This window comes from Camelus bactrianus, chromosome 11 (assembly GCF_048773025.1).
Source record: "Camelus bactrianus isolate YW-2024 breed Bactrian camel chromosome 11, ASM4877302v1, whole genome shotgun sequence".
NCBI classification, from domain to species: domain Eukaryota; kingdom Metazoa; phylum Chordata; class Mammalia; order Artiodactyla; family Camelidae; genus Camelus; species Camelus bactrianus.
This window is the reverse complement of record NC_133549.1, coordinates 43,315,537-43,339,099: the sequence shown is the minus strand read 5'-3', so window position 1 is coordinate 43,339,099 and position 23,563 is coordinate 43,315,537. Positions and strand designations below refer to the sequence as shown.

Genomic DNA, 23,563 nt, shown 5'->3' with positions numbered 1-23,563 from the left:
AATAGCTACAATTTATTTGATTGCAGGCTATGTGTCAGGTACTGTGCTAACATGTTTTCTGTTTGTGTTCATATTATTTCAGACTACAGAAAAATTACAAGAATGTAGAAAAAATTCACTCAGATACCCAAATGTTCACACTGTACTATATTTCCTTTCTCTCCCTCTTCCCTCCATCCTCCAGTATTTATTTCTTGAACTATTTGAGAATAAGGTATAGACCTATTCCCCTGTATACCTAAATACTTCAGAGTGCGTTTTCTAAATACAAGGACATTCCTTTATGTAAGCACAGTACAGTTGTCAAAATCTGGGAATTAACATTGATTTAATATTATTATGTAGTCTACAGACTTTTTCAAATTTCACCCATTGTCCCAGAAATGTACTTTTTTTTTATAGCAAAAGAAGATTCCAGCTCGTGGAATGTATTCAGTTGTCACGTCTCTTTAGTTTCCTTTAATCTGGAGCATTTCCTCAGTTTTTGCATGACATTGGCATGCTTGAAGAATACAGGCCAGTTATTTTGTAGGATGCCTCTAAGTTGGTTTTATCTGATGTTTTCTCATGATTGGATTCAGGTTATCCATTTCTAACAGGAGTACCACAGAAGTTATATTATGCTTCCCATGGCATCATGTCAAGGGGCACAGGATGTTGAAATATTAGTAATGTGATCTTGGATCATTTCATTAAGGTAGTATCTGCCAGGTTTTCCAGGGTAAAATTATAATTTTTTTCCTTTTATAATTTTTTTGATGGTAATATATGCATAACATAAAATGTATCATGTTAACCATTTTTAAGTGTGCGGTTCAGTGGGATTAAGTACATCCACATTTCATTTGTAATTTAGAGGTATCTTTGAAAAAATACTTTCGGACTTTATAAATATCCTGTTACTCCTTGAACTTTTACTTGCTAGTTTTAGTATCCATTTGTGATTTCTGCCTGAATCATTTTCATGATGGTTCCTAATCATTATTTTGACCCTGTTCCTGACTTGGCCAGAAGGAGCCCCCTTCAGGCTGATTCCTGTCTCCTTTTGCCTTGCTCACATTTCCGCACTTTTTACCATAAGTTGTTCTAGGCTTATCTTGGACTTTCCCAGCCTGAGTCCTGAAATGAGTTATTCCTTCAAAGAGCTCTGATTCTTTTTAGTATAGAATGACTTTACAAGCCAGGATCTGGGCTCTAGACATCCACATTGCTGCTGGGTGTCAGTGTCCTTGCTTCTAGGCCCTTTCAGTAGGCATCAAGGATGAGGTTTGTTTTTTATTCAGCCAGCCAGCTATCCATTTGGCGTATTCTTATTGAACATCCACCATATGCCATCCTAAGAGTTAGAACTATAGTAATGACTAGAAGCTGAACATCTTTTTTGTTTTGATCATTTGTGTTGTTTCTTATGTCTCTCTCTTTTTTGTTGGCAGTTAATAGGTGTTTCGGCCCCCTCAGACTAGTTCTCAGAGGACTGAGAACGAGGGAAAATGACATTTCCTTATTCTACTTTGTTGTTGAGCTTCTAAAAAGTATTTTTGTTTGTGTATATTTACTTTCATTTTACTTTCTATGGTAAATCACTGTGCTAAACTCTTAGTATGCATGAAATGAGATGATGAAAGTTAAGTACACAGACAGGTGTCAAAGAAAATTTTTTATAAAAATAACTTTTATTATTATTTTCCAGGTGAGGCTGCTGTCTCTCAGAAGGGAACTTTTTTACCATTTGCCTCACAGTCTGCGTGTTATAGAGCTTTATTATTCAAAAAATAAATGTCACTTATTTGGTAAGTTGGTTAACTATACTTATGCATATTTGGAAATATTGTTTATTTACTCTATTTGTTTGCTTATATTCTGTTTCTTTTAGTGTCATTTTATTTTGCACCTCTCATATGAAACAAGTTTGAAAGTGGCAGTATCCTGAAGGACTTTCAGGGTCTTTTGAAGATTCTCTTGCATCCATTCACTATCATTGTTAATTTTCTTTTTTGTTGTGGAGAGAACAAGGATTGGTTAAGTATTGGAATTAGTTCTCAAATTTGGATTACTAGCTTTGTTCTTTTTAGTCTCTTTCAACTGTAATAATTGAGAATTAATGCCCTTCCTGTCAAACTCTATCTTCCCTGTAATTCCTGTAAGGAGCAGCAAAGATGCAGTGTTGTAGGGATTTGGTGAACTGATTTGGGAAGAATAGATGGTCAGTTAAATCCTCAGTAAAGCATTGTAAAGCAGAATGGCTAATGCTACCAAAGGACTTAGAAGTGAAAAATATTTAGATAACCAGTGAAACTGATTTTAATTTTAAAAATATTGCTCGATAGGTGATTTTTTTAAACGCTTTTTATTGAGTTATAATTATTGTACAATGTTGTGTCAAATTCCAGTGTAAAGCACAATTTTTCAGTTATACTTGAACATATATATATTCATTGTCACATTTTTTTCTCTGTGAGCTACCATAAGATCTTGTGTATATTTCCCTGTGCTATGCAGTATAATCTTGTTTATCTATTCTACAATTTTGAAATCCCATCTATCCCTTCCCACCCTCCGCCCCCTTGGCAACCACAAGTTTGTATTCTATGTCTATGAGTCTGTTTCTGTTTTGTATTTATGCTTTGTTTGTTTGTTTGTTTTAGATTCCACGTATGAACAATCTCATATGGTATTTTTCTTTCTCTTTCTGGCTTACTTCACTTAGAATGACATTCTCCAGGAGCATCCATGTTGCTGCAAACGGTGTTATGTTGTTGGTTTTTATGGTTGAGTAGTATTCCATTGTATAAATATACCACATCTTCTTTATCCAATCATCTGTTGATGGACATTTAGGCTGTTTTCATGTCTTGGCTATTGTAAATAGTGCTGCTGTGAACACTGGGGTGGAGGTGTCATTTTGAAGTAGGGTTCTTTCTGGATATATGCCTAGGAGCAGGATTCCTGGGTCTTTTGGTAAGTCTATTCCTAGTCTTTTGAGGAATCTCCATACTGTTTTCCACAGTGGTTGCACCAAACTGCATTCCCACCAGCAGTGTAGGAGGGTTCCCTTTTCTCCACAGCCTCTCCAGCATTTGTCATTTGTGGATTTTTGAATGATGGCCATTCTGACTGGTGTGAGGTGATACCTCATTGTAGTTTTGATTTGCATTTCTCTGATAATTAGTGATACTGAGCATTTTTTTCATGTTCCTATTGATCGTTTGTATGTCTTCCTTGGAGAATTGCTTATTTAGGTCTCTTGCCCATTTTTGGATTGGATTGTTTGGTTGTTTCTTATTAAGTTGTATGAGCTGCTTATATATTCTGGAGATCAAGCCTTTGTTGATTTCATTTGCAAAAATTTTCTCCCATTCCTTAGGTTGTCTTTTTGTTTTACTTCTGGTTTCGTTTGCTGTGCAGAAGCTTGTAAGTTTCATTAGGTCCCATTTGTTTATTCTTGCTTTTATTTCTATTGCTTGAGTAGACTGTTCTAGGAGAATATTTTTGAGATGTATGTCAGATAATGTTTTGCCTATATTTTCTTCTAGGAAGTTTATTGTATCTTGTCTTATGTTTAAGTCTTTGATTGATTTTGAGTTGATTTTTGTGTATGATGTAAGGGAGTGTTCTACCTTCACTGCTTTACATGCTGCTGTCCAGTTTTCCCAACACCATTTGCTGAAGAAACTATCTTTATTCCATTGTATATTCTTGCCTCCTTTGTTGAAGATTAGTTGACCAAAAGTTTGTGGGTTCATTTCTGGGCTCTCTATTCTGTTCCATTGGTCTGTATGTCTGTTTTTGTACCAATACCATGCTGTCTTGATGACTGTAGCTCTATAGTATTGTCTGAAGTCTGGGAGAGTTATTCCTCTAGCCTCTTTCTTTCTCTTCAGTAATGCTTTGGCAATTCTAGGTCTTTGATGGTTCCATATGAATTTTATTATGATTTGTTCTAGTTCTGTGAAATATGTCCTGGGTAATTTGATAGGGATTGCATTAAATCTGTAGATTGCCTTGGGCAGTGTGACCATTTTAACAATATTGATTCTTCTAATCCAAGAGCATGGGATATCTTTCCACTTTTTAAAGTCTTCTTTAATTTCCTTCATCAATGGTTTATAGTTTTCTGTGTATAATTCTTTCACCTCCTTGGTTAGATTTATTCCTATGTATTTTATTACTTTGGGTGCTATTTTAAAGGGAATTGTTTCTTTACTTTTTCTGTTGATTCATCTTTAGTGTAAAGGAATGCAACTGATTTTTGAATGTTAATCTTGTAACCTGCTACCTTGCTGAATTGAATTCTTTGATCAGCTCTAGTAGTTTTTGTGTGGACCTTTTAGGGTTTTCTATATATAGTAACATGTCATCAGCATATAGTGACACTTTTACCTCTTCTTTTCCAATTTGGATCCCTTTTATTTCTCTCTCTTGCCCGATTGCTGTGGCTAGGACTTCCAAGACTATGTTAAATAGGAGTGGTGATAGTGGGCATCCTTGTCTTGTCCCAGATTTTAGTGGGAAGCTTTTGAGTTTTTCACCATTGAGTACTATGCTGGCTGTAGGGTTGTCATATATAGCTTTTATTGTATTGAGATATGTTCCCTCTATACCCACTTTGGTGAGAGTTTTTATCATAAATGGCTGTTGAATTTTATCAAATGCTTTTTCTGCATCTATTGAGATGATCATGTGCTTTTTGTCCTTTCTCTTGTTGATGTGATGTATTACAGTGATTGATTTGCGTATGCTGAACCACCCTTGTGTCCCTGGGATGAACCCCACTTGGTCATGATGTATAATCTTTTTTATGTGCTGTTGGATTCTATTTGCTAATATTTTGGTCAGGATTTTGGCGTCTATGTTCAGCAGTGATATTGGCCTATAATTCTCTTTTTTTGTAGTGTCTTTGCCTGGTTTTGGTATCAGGGTGATGGTGGCTTCATAGAATGAGTTTGGGAGTATTCCCTCCTTTTCAATCCTCTGGAAGAGTTTGAGAAGGACTGGTATGAGTTCTTTGTATATTTGGTAGAATTCCCCAGTGAAGCTGTCTGGTCCTGGACTTTTATTTGTAGGGAGGTTTTTTATTACTATTTCAATTTCATTTCTAGTGATCGGTTTGTTCAAGTGGTCAGTTTCTTCTTGATTCAGTCTTGGTGGACTGTATGTTTCCAGAAACTTGTCCATCTCCTCTAGGTTATCCAGTTTGGTTCCATATAGTTTTTCATAATACTCTTCGTATGATATTCCGTATTTCTATTTTATTTGTTGTACTTTCTCCATTTTCCTTTCTTATTTTGCTAATTTGTGCTCTTTTTTCTTCTTTGTGAGTTTGGCCAGAGGTTTGTCGATTTTATTTACTTTTTCAAAAAACCAGCTTTTGGTTTGATTTATTTTTTCTTTGTTTTTTTTAATCTCCATTTTATTTCCTCCCTCCCTGATCTTTATAATTTCCTTTCTTCTGCTGCCTTTAGGGGTCTTTTGTTCTTTTTCTAGTTCTCTCAGCTGGTGGGTTAAATTGTTTATCTGAGATTGTTCTTTTTTGAGGAAGGCCTGTATCGCTATAAGCGTCCCTCTTAGCACTGCCTTTGCTGTGTCCCATAAATTTTGTGTGGTTGTGCTTTCATTTTCATTTGTCTCAAGGTATTTTTTAATTTCAGCTTTGATTTCCTCATTGACCCATTGGTTTTTTAATAGCATATTGTTTAATCTCCATGCTTTCCTTTTTTTCTCCTTTGTTTCTCTGTTGTTGATTTCTGGTTTCATGGCATTGTGGTCAATAAAGATGCTTGAGATAATTTCTATCTTCTTAAAATTGTTGAGGTTTCTTTTGTGCCCAAGTACATGATCAATCCTAGAGAATGTTCTATGTGCACTTGAAAAGAATGTATATCCTATTTTTGGGGAGTGTAATGCTCTGAAAATATCCACCAAATCTAATTTTTCTATTGTATTATTTAGTTTCTCTGTTGCCTTATTTATTTTCTGTCTGGAAGATCTGTCTAGTGATAATGCGGTGTTAAAATCTCCAACTATGATTGTCTTCCCATCAATATCCCCCTTTATCTCTGTTAGTAATTGTTCTATGTATTTAGGTGCTCCTATATTGGGTGCATATATATTAACGAGTGTAATATCATCATCTTGTATCACTCCTTTAATCAGTATAAAATGTCATTCTTTATCTTTCTTTATGGCCTTTATTTTAAAGTCTATTTTGTCTGAAATCAGTACTGCAATGCCTGCTTTTTTGGATTTTCCATTTGCATGGAATATCCTTTTCCATCCTTTCACTCTCAATCTATATGTGTCCTTCGCCCTAAAGTGGGTCTCTTTTATGCAGCATATTGAAGGTTCTTGCTTTATTATCCAGTCTGCCACTCTATGTCTTTTGACTGGAGCATTTAGTCCATTAACATTTACAGTAATTAATGATAGATGTGTGTTTATTGCCATTTTGAACTTATCTTTGCAGTTTATTTGGTATTTCCTCTTTGTTCCTTTCTTCTTCCTTTTGTGGTTTGGTAATTTTCATTTGTATTATCATGGATTTTATTTAGTTTTTGTGACTCCCTTGTAAGTTCTTGGCTTGTGGTTACCCTTTTCTGTAAGTCTGTTAGCCCATTACTATATCTCAAACCCATCCTACTGAAAACAAAAAATTTTAAAAAGAAAGAAAAAAATACTCCATATTTTCTTGCTCCCCTCTCCCACTGTTAATGATTTAGATATCTTCTTTTACAATTTCCTGTTTATTTTATTTGTAATTCATGAGTTATCACCTTTCCAGTTATGAGTTTCTCATATCTGTAGCATCCTGCCGCTTTTCTATTTAGAGTAGACCTGTCAATATTTCTTTTAGCATGGGTTTAGTGTTGCTAAACTCTTGTAGTTTTTGCTTGTCTGTAAAATTCTTTATCTCTCCTTCTATCCTAAAGGATAGCCTTGCTGGATAAAGTATCCTAGGCTGCATCTTTTTTTCATTCAGGACTTTGAATATATCTTGCCACTCCCTTCTGGCCTGTAGTGTTTGTGTAGAGAAATCAGCTGAGAGCCTTATAGGGGTTCCCTTGTAACTCACTCTTTGCTTTTCTCTTGCTGCCTTTAGGATCATTTGTTTATCCTTGACTCTGCATCTTGATTATGATATGTCTTGGTGTGAGTCTGTTTGGGTTCTTCCTGTTTGGGACCATTTGAACTTCCTGTACTTGGATATCTGATTCCTTCTTTAAGTTTGGAAAGTTTTCAGTCATGATTTCTTCCAATACCTTTTCAATCCCCTTTGATCTTTCTTCCCCTTCTGGGACCCCTATTATGCGAAGATTGGCACGCTTTATATTATCCCATAGGTCCCTTATGTTGCTTTCATTTGTTTTTATTTGTTTATCTTGCAGTTGTTCTGATTGGGTGCTTTCTGTTGTCTTGTCTTCTAGGTCACTTATTCGTTCCTCTGCATTATCTAGTCTGCTTTGCACAGCCTTTAGATCCGTTCTCATCTCAGCCAGTGAGTTTACCAATTTTACTTGGCTTTTCTTTATAGATTCAATTTCATTTTTGACATATTTTATATCTCTAAGCAATATCTCTTTTAGTTCCTTCAATACTTTGATCACTCCTTTTTTGAAATCTTGATCTAGTAGGCTATCAATGTCTATTTTGTTGATTGTTCTTTCAGGGGATTTCTCTTGTTCTTTTAATTGGGAATGGTTTCTCTGCTTCTTCATCTTCCTGATATCTCTCTGGCACTGTGGCTTATGGAGTATCAGTTATCTGTTGTGGTCCTTAAAGGAGTTTATTTGTTTATCTATCTAATGCCTATGTAGGAATAAAACTTAAAAAAAAAAAAAGGAGGGAGAAAGAATTTTAAAAGGAGGGAGAAAAAAAGGTTTGAAAACAGTGTATAATCAATTATAGAAGAGCAGTTTGAATCAGACTAGTATTTGAGCTGAGACGTCTTTTTTAAAAACCCTTAAAAAAAAAAGGAAAAAAGATGAAAAAACGATATTTGAAACCTATTTATAGTCAATAACAGGAGATCAAAACCAAAAGAAATGAAAATGAAATCAGGTGGGTTTTTAAAAAAAAATAATAATGTAACTACTTTAAAAGAAAAATTTAAAAAGGAATTAAAACTAGAAGCATATGTAATTGTTTAGAAAGAAAAATTTGAAAAGGAATTAAAACTAGAAGCATATACAGTTGTTTAGAAAGTAGAAATTAAAAAGGTAATAAAAAATAGAACAGATAAAGATATGATAAAGAGAGAATTTTGAAAAAGGGGAGGAAAAAAGGTTTGAAAACAGTGTATATTGAATAATTGAAGATCAAGTTGAAGCAGAATAGCAATCAGGTTGAGATGTCTCTTAAAAACCTTTAAAAAAGGAGAAAAGAGGAAAAAAATATATTTGAAACCTGTGTATAATCAATAACAGGAGATCAAAACCAAGAGATAAAAATGACATGACGTGGGTTTTTTAAAATAATAATAATATTTTAAAAGAAAAATTTAAAAGGGATTAAAACTGGGAGGATATATAATTGTTAAAAAAGTGAAAATTAAAAAGGTAATAGAAAATACAATGGTAAAAAAAGAAAAAAAAGGGTGGGGAGGGAGTGTTCTCCTGAAGACTGTGTGCTCATAATGAGAAGTCTTTCTGTCTTCAGCGTGTTTTGTGAACTCAGCTTGCTGTTTCCAGAGGCCCTCCGTTGGCACCCTCATCTATGCTGCTCCCAATGCCTGTCGGCTAGCAGATCGCGCCCCCTCCCAGCACAGAGTTCCTGCTGGAAAGGCAGGGGGCCACCCGCCGTCTCCTGGTGCCGGTCGCTCCCCGGCTCTGCGCCGCAGCGTGCTCTGCCCCAGGTCGGTGGTCCGCAGGCGGCCCCTGGGAAGACCGCTGAACAGCCCCGCCCCTGCTCCATGCCCAAACTCAGCTACTTGTTTGTCCTGGCGGCGCAAACTTTGTGAGGCACCGGGGTGGAAGGATCCTATCTGACTGGGGCTGCAAATAAGTCACTGTCTGGCCTTTGAGGTGGCTGCGGAGCCCCCAGGCGTGGACTCGTTTCGCCCCCTCCCCCACCTGGGTGTCACCCGCTGAAGGATCTGGCGGCTGCGCCTGAGCCCCACCTCTCCTCGCAGAAAACCTTCCGTGGGTTTTCAGAGATGAGGGTATGCACCCTTCCCCCCAGGGCACATCAGCCATGCTGTTTTATGGAGGGCCCAGGTTGTTCTGCCCTGTGCACCCGCTCATCCACATTGCGCAGCACCCTGCAGTCCCCCGGGCAGCCGTCTCCATCTTCCGCCCTGCTCGGGCAGCCTGTCGCGGCCCCCAGCTCCCGGCTCTGGTCTCGGGCTGGGTGACGCAGGGACCCTCTGTGCCCATTTAACTTAGTTCTGTTGGTCAAGGGCTGCTCCGTACAGATCTGAGCCTCAGAGGCTCCCCCTCCGTCCAGCTGGCCTCTCCGTTGGAGGGGGGAGACCCAGCGAAGAGCGCCAGTCCTCCTTTGCCACTCTCTCCCCGTGGGACCCATCCCGCACTGTTTTGCCTTTTTGTCTTTCTTTTTTTCCTTTCTCCTACCAGATTTTTGGCGTCTTTTGTCTTTTGTAGAGGACAGTGTTCTGCTGGAGTTCCGCAGGTGCTCTGCTTGGCTGAGTGGGTCGTGGATGTGGGTCTTGGTGTATCTGTGGGAGAGGGTGAGCCATGAGCGTCCTACTACTACGCCATCTTGACCTGTTCCTCTGTAGGTGATTATTTTTAATTAGTTTTTTTTCCTAAGAAGTCTTAGAAAGTTGATATGACCTGTTATGTTGTGAGAGGTTTTCTTTCCCACATCCTGTGATGACATTTTCAGTCTGTTCCAGCTTCTGACACTCATGTGTAGCCAGTGGCAACTGGGAAGCTGATATTTAGGGTGAAGCCTTTAGTGGTAACAAGAGGGTCAGGTCACAGCAGCTGTCAGAAGGTAATTGTACTTGTGTGCTGCTGAAGCACATGGCAAAAAATTGGATGGAAACTATAATGAAATGATACTGGTGATTTTCAGAATTTTCTTTTAAATGGTTTTGCACAGAAAGACATAGTGAGAAGTAAATGTTGATGTTAAGAGCTGAACTTAAAGTACTATCAAATAGAATTTAAGGATGAGGAGCCATAGGCACAGAAAAAAGTAGAAGGAAGATTCTCTTTTGATATGTATTTATTTTTTGGTAGTCTCTTTGCTTTTGTTAGCATCAGAAAGCTGACTTCAGACGTTCCTAGATGATGTGCATGGCTTGTGTGAGTCAAGGCATGGGATTTCATTGTGCATGACTCTGAAACGACCCAGATCTCAGAGCACACCAAAGTGAGTTTTAATCTTGGTTATTTAAAATCTCCTTGTACCTGTCTTATTAGGAGTATTATTTTTTTTTTTAAGAAGAAACTAATTTGCAACTGGCTATAAAGAGTGACATTGTGTCCGGGAAAATGCTGTAATAACACACTGTGCTGTCCCACAGGGGTACTTCTCAAGTCCCCAAACACAATGCTGACAATCTGTGACAGCCTGTGAATTGTTGGGCAGCAGTTGGGGAAGATGGACAACAGAGTGAGGTGGTTGTGTGTAAGTTACAGAGGAGTTGGGGAGGGGAAGAAATGAGAGAAGAGCAGAGTAACTCAGGTTCTGTGGGCAGCTTGAATGGAAACTATTCTTGTTAGCTCTGCTGATATGGCTGTGAAATAAACAGCTGGAGTTGGTTTTGGTGGGGTGGAAATAGTGGGTCTCATTTTTCCTTTCGAGTGTTATTGTTTCATTCTGTCATCAGAACTGTAAGGTTAGATGTTCTATTGATGAAAGAGTAGGGATTGACAGATTTAAAATTTTTGGAAAGAGTAGAAATACCACTTTGTGCTAGGAAATGAAACTACAGAAGTCAAGGTAGTGGGGATGGGTTTTATGTTTTGCAGGAACTATTATAATGGTAGTAAGGCCAGTTACCATATCTAGATCCAAAATGACAGGGCCTTTACCTCAGACAAATGTGTATCCTGTTATTTATTTATTCTATTTTATGCACATATACATAGAGTACCAGCTGTTTGTTTCAAAAAAAGCCAGCTGTAGCAGTCTTCATCAGGTATGAAGGCATGACTTTCTGGATAATATTTGGATTGTGGAGAATTTAATGTGGGGCAAGCTTTGGTTTAGTTCTTTCTCTGATTATGAGAATGGTTATACAAAGTAAGTGTATTTGATTGCCCCCCTAGCTGTAATGTTTTTTTCTAAATAAGGGATTAGACTTGGGCCACATTGTTTTGGAGTCCATCCCTCCTGTTGATCTTGTTTCTGATTTTTAAAGTAAACAGTAAATATTACTGCTTGCTCATTGATACCATTTGGTTAAGCAAACATAAGACAGGTGCCAGTGTTAAGATTGCATGCTGTCTTGTCACCTCTGCGCTGATGATACATATTAAAAAAATGCCAAGGTAAATGAAAGGGCAAATGGTGTGAGGGAAGGTATGGAGACTTAGAGACACAGTAGAAGTGCCATTTCTCAGGAATTGTGTGTAGGATCTAGACTTGACTCTCCTTTGTCTGGGGTAATGAGTGTCTAAACCTAGTGTTGAAGGCCCTCCAGGCTGAAAATACTCTTTCTGGTAGAATATTCTACACTTTCCTATATTGAACTTTTGGCTCTAGTAGTTTCTATATCTGTGTCCAAATTAATGCTTTTTGATTTATTGCCTCTTCGTATTTATTATTCAGGCTATTCCTTCTACTTGAAATATCTCCCTTCAGTTCTGAGTCTACATACCGGCTTCTAAAGGCCTAGTTCCAGTTCCCCCTGCTTTATGATATCTTTTTCAATGATTCCAGGCCCTCAGTAATAGCTTTCTCCTCTGAGTTTTTAATCATTTACAGCTTTTCTCTTTATTTGGCAATTATGTATTACCTTAAAACAACTATAAAAAAATTTCTTGTCTTCCTAGTTAGTTAGAGACAACTTAAATGGGAGGCTACATTATTCATGTGGTTTAGACCATGTTCTTACCTGTGGTCCTAGTTTATAACCTCCACTGCCCCAGCATAGATTTTGGTACAGTATGTGCACTTAAATATTTGTTTGGCTGCAAGAAAAAGCCAATACCTGTTGTTAGCTTTGTACCAATCTTTAACATTTATCTTGCTTTTTGTATCATAAGAATAATAGATTAGAATACAGTTTGGTACCTGAGTCATGTTTGTTCAGTAGATTGTTCTACTTTGAAAGTGTCTTGTTGCATTCAGTACAGGCTTTCTGGTCCTTAAAGGAGCAGTTCTCTGAAGATATTATTGTATTCCAATGTAATTATTTGTTATTCTTGAAACTCTAATCAGTAGAATTTTAATCTGCATATAAGAAAAGCTCTTATTTATTAATAATCTATTTTCTTTGCCTGCTTTAAAGTGTAACTTTGCTTCTTTTGGTGTCTTGGTTTCTTATCAGCCACATTTGGCCTTCACACTTGCTAGCATAGCTACAAAGAGGGAGGAGATAGTTACAGAGTTGTAACTATATCTGTAACATGTGGACTCCACCTCCTTTATAATTATTCTCTTTAGTTACTATTGTACTTTGGTGGTTTTTTTTTTTTTTCAAGAAGGCATGTATTCTAGTCTACTGTAGTAGTTAAGTGCAGGGACTTTGAAATCCTAACCAACGCTTAGAAGCTGTGTAATCTTAAATAACTTAAGCTTCAGATTTCTCATCTGTAAATTGAGATAACAGCTACCTCTTAGTGTGTAGTTGGGAGCAAATGAGATAATATATATAAGACACTTAGATTAAGATTAGTGGCCTCTATTTTGAAAATTTACTCAGTGGTTTATTAGCTTTAGTTTGTGAATCCTAAAGGGGAAAAAAGATCAAGTTTAATGCATGCCAGGTTTGAGGCATAGCCCTGAAAAATCTTATTTGTTTCAATTCTTTTATTATCAAACTATAGGATATCAGTGCAACCCAAGATAGACTCAGGAGAGGAACTAATTTCAAATAAGTCTAGAAACACAGGCCAACCTCCAGATGTGTGGTGAGGGAAAGAAATTTTAGGAGGGAGTTTTTCTCTTTCCTCCCTACCACCAGGTATATACAGAGTAGAAAGCCGACTTTTCTCTTTGCCTTCCTATTATATATTATACTGCTATTGTTCAGTTATATTAAAGCTTTGATCTGAGTACCTTTTGAGGTGGTCAATAATAGATGCTAACATTAAACTTGGAACAGTTAAGTTGGTGAACCATGGGGTTACCACATCAGTGGAGTGTGAAAGAGACTAAGCTGTGGACTGTTTCCCAGCCTATAAAGCGTGAAATCAGTTGGTGCCGATGCATGGCGACTATAGCCAGTGGAGTGTAAAGTAAGTTGGGAGTATGAATTGTGTTATCTTGTGAGAAAAACCTTCTCATGCCATGGTTTGTTTACGTATTTTGGGGCCCTCAAGATCCTACTGGAATCATCTACCCTGTATCTATCATTGTCTTAATGCTCAGATTTTTCATGAAATGTTTCTTCCAGTTATGCAAGCTATATTCTTTGTTCAGTTACATGCACGGAGGCAAAGGCTATAAATGTCTGAAGCAAACTAATATTAAAATACTATAATTATTATATTGTCTTTAAGGTTACATCTGAAAATACCATCTGCAGTAGGTATTTGATGTACAAGTGTCTTTTTAGATTCAGATTTGAAAGTGCACTCTACATTCTGCTTTGAAGCTTCCTCCAGTCTTGGAACCGTGTTATCAGTTTTACTGGTCATTGTTCCCATGTTCACATGTGCCTCTAGAGACAGGGGAGTATGTAGAGAAGGATAATGTTTTTAAATGGTTGGGGGAGTTGGTAGGAAGAAGTATAGAGATTATTCTTAAGGGGAATAGAAGAAAGGGAGTTCCTCTCCTGACACCTGGTGAGGTTCTTCACCATATGGCTTTGAGGGTGACGCAAGGTGAATGAGGAAGTTTCAAAGACAATAGTGAATTATTATTGTCAGCACTTTTAAGTCTGGAAGGTTATTGGAAATAGTCATGCTATGAAAGCATTAAAGTTCTTTCATTCTTATCCTAGTTGGTTTTCTTGTTTTACTGCAGCAGTTTTTGAACTCTCTTTGATTGCTTTGCATTTATACCAATTCTAAACAAATTGTGAATATTTATGACATGAATAGGTGATTGTTGGAGATCATCCTACGGAGTATCAGGCAGTCTAGTGTAGTGGTTAAATGCAGGGGCTTTCACATCCTAACCAACACTTGAAAGCTGTGTGATCTTAAGTTATGCAAGCTTCAGATTTCTCATCTGTAAAATTGAGACAATAATGGCTACCTCGTAGTATTATAGTTGGAATCAAGTGAGAAAATATACATAAAGTATTTAGCACAGTCCCTGTCATAGTGTAAGCACTCATTGAATGGTTGCTGGTTATTTTTTTCTTTCTTCTTCTCTGCTACTGCTATTGGTATTACTCTACCACTGCTTCCACTTTTGCTTGTAGTGCCTAAACCTTAATGGAACAGAAAACATAATTAGACATGGTTCACAGCAGCAGATTTTGAAAAATATGTCCTTGTTCTCTTGCTTAATCTGTTGTTTAACAGAGCTTTCTTAATCACACAGAGACTCTATAAAAAGACTTTTTTAGTGAAAGGAAGGGATCTTTGTGTTGATTTGAGATATCCTTGCAAAAAAATTGATTATTCTAAAATGTAGTTGGTTAATGCAAATAAAACAGCTTTTTAAAATGAACTTAGGGAGTATATAGAAATAAAATAAGGGTTTAAAGAATTGTCGTTCCTTATTCACCTAGCACCAGTTATTTTTTCTGAGGAGGTGCCTTTTTTGGAATTCCTAGGAGAAATGTTTTATCTAGTGCTAAGAATAGTTGTAGCAGAGTTCTTGTCTGGTGTATGAGGACATTTTTGTGGGAATGGGATGGAAAATCATAGTGATCATTTATACCAATGGAGATGCGCATTAGTATGGATGATCTATTTGGTTTTGATATGTATTATGTGATTATTTTTGTGGCACAATTAACTTTCTGATGAAACTTTACTCAGCTAGTAAGTATATCCTGAGTATATATACTTGCTGGAAAACTGGTTAAGGCAGCTATGATGGCAATAAAACTAGTAGGTTAGTTGATGGGAGATCTGGGTTCTGGTTTGTTCCCACTCAAATAGCTGTTAAGTCTTAAATTCCTCAACCATCTTCCTCACTTTTAAAACGAGGAGGTTATACGACATGTTTTTCTAAGGTCTTTTCCAGCTAGCTGTAAGGTTATAGAGGTGTGTATGGGGGTAGTTTGGCAGTCCGGAAGTGTAGCAGTGACACATTTTGGCCACCAGAGGGTGAAGTCCAGTCAGTCAACTTGTACTCCGTATTTGACCAGAGTGTGGTGTCCTTGGAAATGAAGAGGACACATTGCTTCTCTATCCATTTAATTTAACTTATGGAGCCTCTTGCTTTCTGATTCTACTTGCATTAGATATCTTTCTGCTTTTTTCTTTTCAACCTTCTAGATAGGACTGGGACAAGTACATAAAGAAGGGTGAAGAGAGGAGTTGAGATTTCTCGCTGTCAGGGATTCACTGAATTTTGTTTTCTAGGATAGTGAGCAACTCTCAGATGATGCATTGGCAACTTTGATGAGAAGTACAATAGTCAGAGTGGTCAAACTTAAATTATTTGTGGCCACCTTCCATCCCCAAAACACACAGGCACACACACACAAATGACATTCAACCTTTATTACCCTTACTCCCTCTGAAATCCTAAGGATGAAAATGGAGTGTCTGAAAAATATAATAAAATGAGCCCAACGCTTATAATTGAAAGCTAGGTTCCAGTCTTGCTTTGCTACTTAGTATCTATCTAACTATGCACATTACAACTTCAGATCCTGTTTCCTTATTTGAAAAATTAGGATGTTAAATTCTGACCTATACAGTCTCTTTCAATAATGTAACTCTAAGATTCTATAAAAATTCTTTAATGTTTATGTGAAAGGCTGTGTTATTCTTCATAAGACATTATAATTAAGTAATATCTTGTTAAAATAATGCATGATTCCTTTTGCTTGCTTGCTTGCTTTCCTCTTTCTTTCTTTCTTTCTTTCTTTCTTTCTTTCTTTCTTTCTTTCTTTCTTTCTTCCTTCCTTTCTTTCTTCCTTTCTTTCTTTCTTTCTTTCTTTCTCTCTTCTCTTCCCTTCTCTTCTCTTCTCTTCTCTTCTCTTCTCTTTTCCTAGGAACAGAGATATAGGTATTGTTAAGACATAAATATTAAAGTATAAAGGTAAACTGCCATTACGGCAAGAACGATAGTTGCTACTCCACTGAGACATTTTTCTAACCCCACAAACAAATACAAACATCTGAACAATGGCTGAGAGTGGCAACAAGTCAGTCAAGCCAGGCCAACCTGATTTAGGGTACAGTTGATAGTGAAGCATTTAGAGGAGATGTCGTTTGGGGGTGTGTGGACTTAGAAAAAAAGGGCATGTGGGTTCTAGGAATATATCACAGAGCTGGAGTCAGAGTCCATTTTCTTCAACCACATGAGTGGAAAAAGCTTTGATAGAGTCCAGTTGTATGTGTCTGAGAAGATAACATGGAAGGAACAAAGAGGGCATGTAGTCCGAATAAACAAGCTGAGATGAGTGTCTAGACAGATGGATGCAGAAGAGTGCTTGTAAACACAGGCAAGGATTAGTACTTACGAATGCATATGTACACAGGAGAGTAGAAGCCAGCCAGGCAAACTAGATAGAAACAGTATTTTAGGATTATGTGCAAAAGACAAAATTTTAATCTGTCTGGTTTTAATCACCCTCCCTGGTGTTGATAGGCATGTCTACTTGGTATATCCAATGCTCCACGCATTTGAGGTTAGTGATTATATCATTGACAAACTCTACGTGGTTTGTATGCTTCTAATAGCATCACACTCCACTGCATGCACATATTCACAGACCTGCTCACTACTATGGCAGAGTTCATTTCACAGAACTGGCTAGTAAAAAATTTGGCAGGCAACTAGCTTTTCAAGTGCTCCTAGGAATGGAGCCCAGCTGTTCCCTTTGGGCTTTGAGCTGTTGGAATTCATTGAATTAGCAGCTAGAAAGAATGGACTGTAACATTTCCAGTCTAGTTCATGACAGCAAAGCAGAGGTGTTAGAATTTCTGTTCTAGAGGTTTACACTGCAAGTAACTTAACCTGATTGTGTGTCTTAATATTACTGGGCTTCTGACCGCTGAAATATGGCTTGGATCGATGGTGGTTTGGAGAAAGTAGAAAGAGGGCTATCCATCATTCAGAGGCTCCATAGAAGCTCCTGATAATGCTGCTTTCACCAAGCAGCCATCTGTCCATCCATCCATCAGTAGGATGAAATGAGATTTAGCGGAACAGGCAGCCGTAACTCTGAGACACTTTCCAACCAACGATTGCAGCCCTGGCCTTAGTCTGACCACAAAGCACAGCACTGGGGTTTGGCGGGATGTGGCAGCAAGTGCAGTCTCATTCCCGTCACTGCCAGCCTAGAGTGTGTTCAATACGAGGCTGAAGCACAGCTGAATCTCCAGTACAAAATTTGACTAAACTTGGGGTGATGACCAAACAGTAGTTCTCTTTCAGTTCTCTATACTGTTTTACAAGTTGAGCAGACTCTTTTGATGGAGAATTTTTTATTTGACTTGGAGAAGAAATAGAATTAAGAGTTGATTTAATTTATGAAATCCTGTCACGCAGTTTAGCCTTTAACTTTATCTTATATTGGCAAAATGCTTTATAAATGCTAATAACTCTGGAAGACCACCTTTTTCTCAATTGTAAACACTGTGGTACTGCTGGCAATTCCCAGTTTGTCATGATTGTGAATGATGAGGCTAAATTAAATTTAAAGGTAATTCAATGATTTTATTTTATACAAATTCTTTTTTCCTTTTAAATAGAAATTTTTACCTAGGTTGTTAGGTAGCAGAAATTGCTTATTTCTCTCTACTCTATATTAATGGTGCCAATATGAAAGGAAAGAAAGTGTGGACAGGAAAATGGGTGAAAGATTAGAAGCAAGAAGCTAGATTACCCCTAAAAAAGATAATCAGACTCTGAGTGTTGAATGTTAACAGTTATCTTCCTGGTTCCCTTGCTTTTCCAGGGCATTGAACCATCTAAGAGCCTCTCGGTCAGTATAACTCTGTGCTTATGTTGCCATCCTGGTACCTTTCCTCGCCATGGCGGGGTTCCTTGACTGTTTTCTTGCAGTGGTCACTTTAGACCTCAGCTCCTGTTCTTTGTTCTGCAGCCTTGCTTTTCATTTTAGATTGGGGGAGGGGCCGAGGGAGCCTAATGTACCGGAGATGTCTCGGAAATGAGAGCCTTGGATGAATTCCTGGGCCTATTGATCCACTGGCAGTTTATGCATCCTGACGTTCATAATCTCAGTAGGCTGCTGATGTTCCTGATTAATGGGCCCAGGGGCTGTCCATCCGTCACTTCACATTAATTACTGAAGAGGTGTTTTTCCAGTGATTTACCTGACAGCGGGCTGTGATAAATACCCCTAAGCAGAGTGGGCAGTGATTTATCACAGCCCTACCCCCACCCCCACTTACCCTTCCCCTTAACCACAGGCCAGCACTGGGACTTGACCAAAGAGTGCCCCCTCCCTATAAGCTATCTATCTCTATAATTGCTTGTGGATGCATATTTATTGGGGCATGGGACCTGGCAGATAGCATTCTAGAATTTGTGCCAAAGATGATGAAAAATAAATCTTCCCAGTAGGAAGAGTAAAAAAGTATTATGTTTTTACATGGGGCAGAGAAGTATATATAAGCTGCCTTTCTGTTACGTTAAAAAAATCTGATAGAAATATTGCCTATCTATTGTGCGTGTACTGAACACTGTGATAATTGCTCTGTGAGCTTTAAAGAGAGTAGAAAGCACAGTTTTGTCTTTTTGGTATTTGTAGTCTTTTCAGGGAGAATCTGAAGAAATATGAGAAAGAGAATTAGAGAACATTTCAAGGCACTAATATAATCTTGGGAGGATTGGGATAGAACTCCAGGGTTCCGTTTCTGTGAAGATGAATGTGATATAGCAGTGGATCTCAGGGAGGAAAGTCTAGTGCCCTTAGCTTTAGTTTCTCAAGCTATAAAATAAGCTTTTCCAGAAAGTTCTGTATGTATTTTAATTGACTTAAAATTAATTTGAAATTTAAAGTGATTTTAAATTAATTTAAAATTAACTTCCACATAAATTTTTTTTTCTCTAAGTATTTATTGAGTATCTTTTGTATTCCTGAGGATGCAAGAAGTGTTTGAGAAACATCTGCCCTCGAGAAACTATACTATAGAGTATGAGATGACATTCATAAGTAAAACATTTAAACAGGAGTACAAGGTTTATAATGACAAATGAATACCATAGGTAATGAGTGTACATGAATTCACAGAAGGGTGAAATCAGCGCGTCTTCAAATAGTTAAAGATATGATAAGCCTTTTGAATGAATAGCAACTAGGAGTGTTTAAACTGAGGTAATTCAAGGATGTCATTTCAGAATTTGGAATGAACAGACCATGAGGCCATATGGTACAGAATGGAGGATTTGTGTCTATGAGTGATAGAAATATGACTGGAACAGTAGATAGACACCAAATCATGGAGAACCTTGAATGCCAGGTAAGTTTAGTGACTCTCATGAGTCACTTAAGTTTTTGAGCAAGGAATTATGATAAAACAAGTGTCTCAGAAAAAATTATTTTTTAATGAATATTACCTTTATTATTTATAGACTTGGGTGGGAGAGGTAGTTAGGCTTATTTATTTATTTTAATGGCGGTACTGGGGATTAAACCCAGGACCTTGTGCATGCTAGGCATACACTCTACCACTGAGCCATACCCTCCCCACTTAGAAAAAATTATTATATATTTATGTGCCCAATTGGAATTGCCAGGGTATTATAGAATACTTTTAGTGGCTTTTCTAAGGTTTTCCAGAATCAGACTATCCAGATTTATATATCTCCTTAATACAATACAAAAAAGTATGTGGTTTGGTTATATTGGAGTAAATTGTAGAGCTGACAGTCAAAGGAGATTCAAGTTTTATAATCTTTACTCATGCAAAGGTGAGTAAGACAGTAGAGATTTTAAGTAATAACTGCAGAATTAAATTAAGAAAGACTATAGCCTCAAGTTTTAAGAGAGAAATTGATCTTTAGTCATGCTAATATAACTTCATTGAGACTGCTCTAATTACTCACTATAAAAAATGGGTGTATTTTAAAGCCAGGAATCAGAAATTAAAGAGTTGGTGTGGTCAGCTATATTTTGGTAGGAATTTCTAGGGAATATGATATTTTTGTTTGAAAAATTAAGGCATTTACATAAAGTAAAATTCACCTTTCTTAGAGGACATTCTGTGAATTTTGACAAAAGCATACAGTCATCTAAGTCCCATACAGTTAAGATACAAAACAGTTCCATCAATCCAAAAAATTCCTCTGTGTCCTTTTTGTAGTCAACCCCTTATCTGAACCTGTGCTACTGATATATTTTCTGTCCTTAAAATGTTGTGTTTTCTAGAATATCATATACATGGAATTGTATTTCCCTACTGATGAATGATGTTGAGCAGTTTTTGGTCTTTGTATCTTCTTTGGTGAAGTATTGTTCAAATTGTTGTTTGTTTTCAGATACTGGGTTTTGAGAGTTCAGTATGTATTCTGGGTAAAAGTTCTTTATCATATACACAGTTTGCAAATATTTTCTCCCAGTCTGTGGTTTGCCTTTTCATTCACTTTTAACAGTGTCTTTGAAGAGCAGAAGGTCTTACTTTTCCTGAAGTCCAGTTTATTGATTAATTTTTTAATGTTTTGAATCATGCATACTGATTAATTTTTTTGATGTTAATGGATCATGCTTATCCTATTGTATTTAAGAAATCTTTACCCAACCCAAAGTCACAAAGATTTTCTCCTGTGTTTTCTTCTAATAGTGTTATAGTTTTAGGTTTTATATTTAGGTCTTTGATTCATTTTGAGCTAGTTACTGTATATGGCATGAGGTATGGATATAAATTATCTTTTTGATGTTGACACATATAAATTTGTAATTATCTCCATCATTTATTTTGAGCCCCATGGCAGGCTCACCAGCCCAGAGTTCTGGCATTGGGAAGAGGAGGAGGCCTCAGAACATCTGATTTTGAAGGACAGTGGGGCTTAACTCAGGAGCCCCATGGGACTAGGGTAAACAGAGACCTCATTCTCTTAGGAAGCATAAGAGTGTGCCAGGTCCAGAGGCAGAGGCAGTGATTTCATAGGAACCTGGGCCAGACCTGCCTGCTGGTTTTGGAGGGTCTCCTGGGGAGGTAGGGCATGGCTTGGCTCATTCAGGGGACAGAAAAGCTGGTGGCAGACACTCTTGGAGTGTTCATCTACATAAGCTTTCCTGGAGGCTGACATCTTGATTGGATCATTAGTGCCAAGACCTAGCCCCACCCAACAGCCTATAGGCTTAAGGGCTGGGAAGCCTCAGACCAAACAGCATACTGATTGGGAACACAGCCCCACCCATCAGCAGACTTCCTGAGCCACACAGCCCTACCCACCAGAAGTCCAGGACCAAGCTTCACCCAGCAGTGGGCAGGCACTGACTCCTTCTACCAGGAAACCTATATAAACCTCTAGTCCAGTCTCATCCACTAAGGGGAAGAAACCAGAAATAAGAAAACAACAATCCCAAAGCCTGTGGAAGGAATCCACAAACACATGCCATAGTCTGCACTGGGACTAGCTGGACCCTGGCCCTTGGGTGACAAGAGAGGATATACTGAGTCTCCCACAGAGGACCACCTCTCCAAGGTCGAGAAATGTAACTAACCAACCTAAAAATACAAATAGACAGTATGAGGTGTCAGAGGATTATCTTCCAGGCCAAGGCACAAGATAAAATCCCAGAAGAAATAATTGATGAGGAGATAGGCAATTTATCCAAGAAAGAGTTTAGAGTAATGATGGTGAAGATGTTCAGAGAACTCAAGAGGAGTATAGATTCACAGAGCAAAGTTTTTAGCAAAGAATTGGGAAATATAAAGACTACCCAAACAGAGTTGAAGAACAGAAATGAATAACACACTAGAAGGAACCAAGAATAGACTAAATGAGGCAGAAAAACGAATCAGTGAGCTAGAACAGATTAGTGGAAATCACTACTGCAGAATGGAAAAAAGAAAAAAGAATGAAATGAAGATAGTTTAGGAGAACTCTGGGACAACATGAAGCATACTAATATTTGCATTATAAGGGTCCCAGAAAGAGAAGAGAGAGAGAAAGGACCTGAGAAAAATTTTGAAGAGATAATAACCAAAAACTTCCATAACTTGGGAAAGGAAACAGTCACCCAAGTCCAGGAAGCACAGAGAGTTCCACACAGGATCAACCCAAAGAGGAGCACACCAGGGCACATAGTAATCAAATTGTCAAAAATTAAGGATAAGGGGAAAATATTAAAATCAGCAAGAGAAAAGCAACAATAACATACAAGGGAACTCCCATAAGGTTATTAGCTGATTTTTCAGCAGAAACTCTACAAGTCAGAAGGGAGTGGCACGATATACTTATAGTGATGAAAGGGAAAATCTTACAACCAAGAATGCTCTATCCAACAAGGCTCTCTTTCAGATTTGATGGAGGTATCAGAAACTTCACAGATAAACAAAAGCTAATAGAATTCAGCACCACCAAACCAACTTTACAACAAATGTTAAAGGACCTTCTCTAGTCATCAAACCACAAGAAAAGAGAACAAAAAGAAGAAAGAGAAAAAAAGACCTACAGAAGATTGCTTTGGCAATTCGGGGTCCTTTATGGTTCCATATAAGTTTTAGAATTATTTGTTCGAGTTCTGTGAAAAATGTCATGAATATTTTGACAAGGGTTATATTGGGTCCTAGATTGTTTTGGGTAGTATGGCCATTTTGGTAGTGTTGATTCTTCCAATCCTAGAGCACAAGATACCTTTCCCTTTCTTTGTATCATCTTCAATTTCCTTCATCAATGTTTTACAGTTTTCAGAGTATAGGTAACCTCCTTAGTTAAGTTTATTTCTAGGTATTTTGTTGTTTTTTATGCAATGGAAATGTTTATGCCGGTTATAAAATTCTGGTTTTTGAAATGCAAAAAAAAAAAAAAAAAGTGGGGGGGATGAAGGGCCACAAATGGCAAAATATCCTTTTTTTGTGGGTGAGTTGTGTTATATTGCATGAATGCACTATATCATCTTTGTCCTTTCATCTGTTGATGTGCACTTGGGATGCTTCCATATCTTGGCAACTATAAATAATGCTACTGTTAATAGTAGGGTGTGTGTATCTTTTTGAATTAATGTTTTTGTTTTTCTCGGATATATGCCCAGGGGTAGAATTGCTGGGTCATACGGTGGTTCTGTTTCTGGGTTTTTGAGAAACTTCCATATTGTTTTCCATGGTGGCTGCACCAGTTTGCATTCCCACCAACGGTGGACAGGGGCTCCCTTTTCTCCATATCCTTG

The 23,563-nt window shown here is 37.6% G+C and overlaps 1 protein-coding gene across 10 annotated transcripts in view; it reads left to right on the top strand.

Moving 5' to 3' along the window:
• Positions 1 to 23,563, top strand: part of R3HCC1L (R3H domain and coiled-coil containing 1 like) — an 80,024-nt gene that overhangs the window by 12,324 nt on the left and 44,137 nt on the right. For 3 of the 10 annotated variants that reach the window (XM_045507544.2, XM_010971082.3, XM_045507547.2), the window contains exons 2-3: positions 1,691 to 1,790; positions 19,567 to 19,688. The exons of 2 other annotated variants lie outside the window; for them this stretch is intronic. The gene's annotated coding sequence lies outside the window, so the exon portion shown is untranslated. Of the gene's footprint in view, positions 1 to 1,690; positions 1,791 to 7,421; positions 7,493 to 8,652; positions 8,849 to 19,566; positions 19,689 to 23,563 lie in introns of all 10 variants that reach the window. 5 more of the 10 variants (XM_045507545.2, XM_045507548.2, XM_074373802.1 and 2 more) reach the window with 4 other exon arrangements.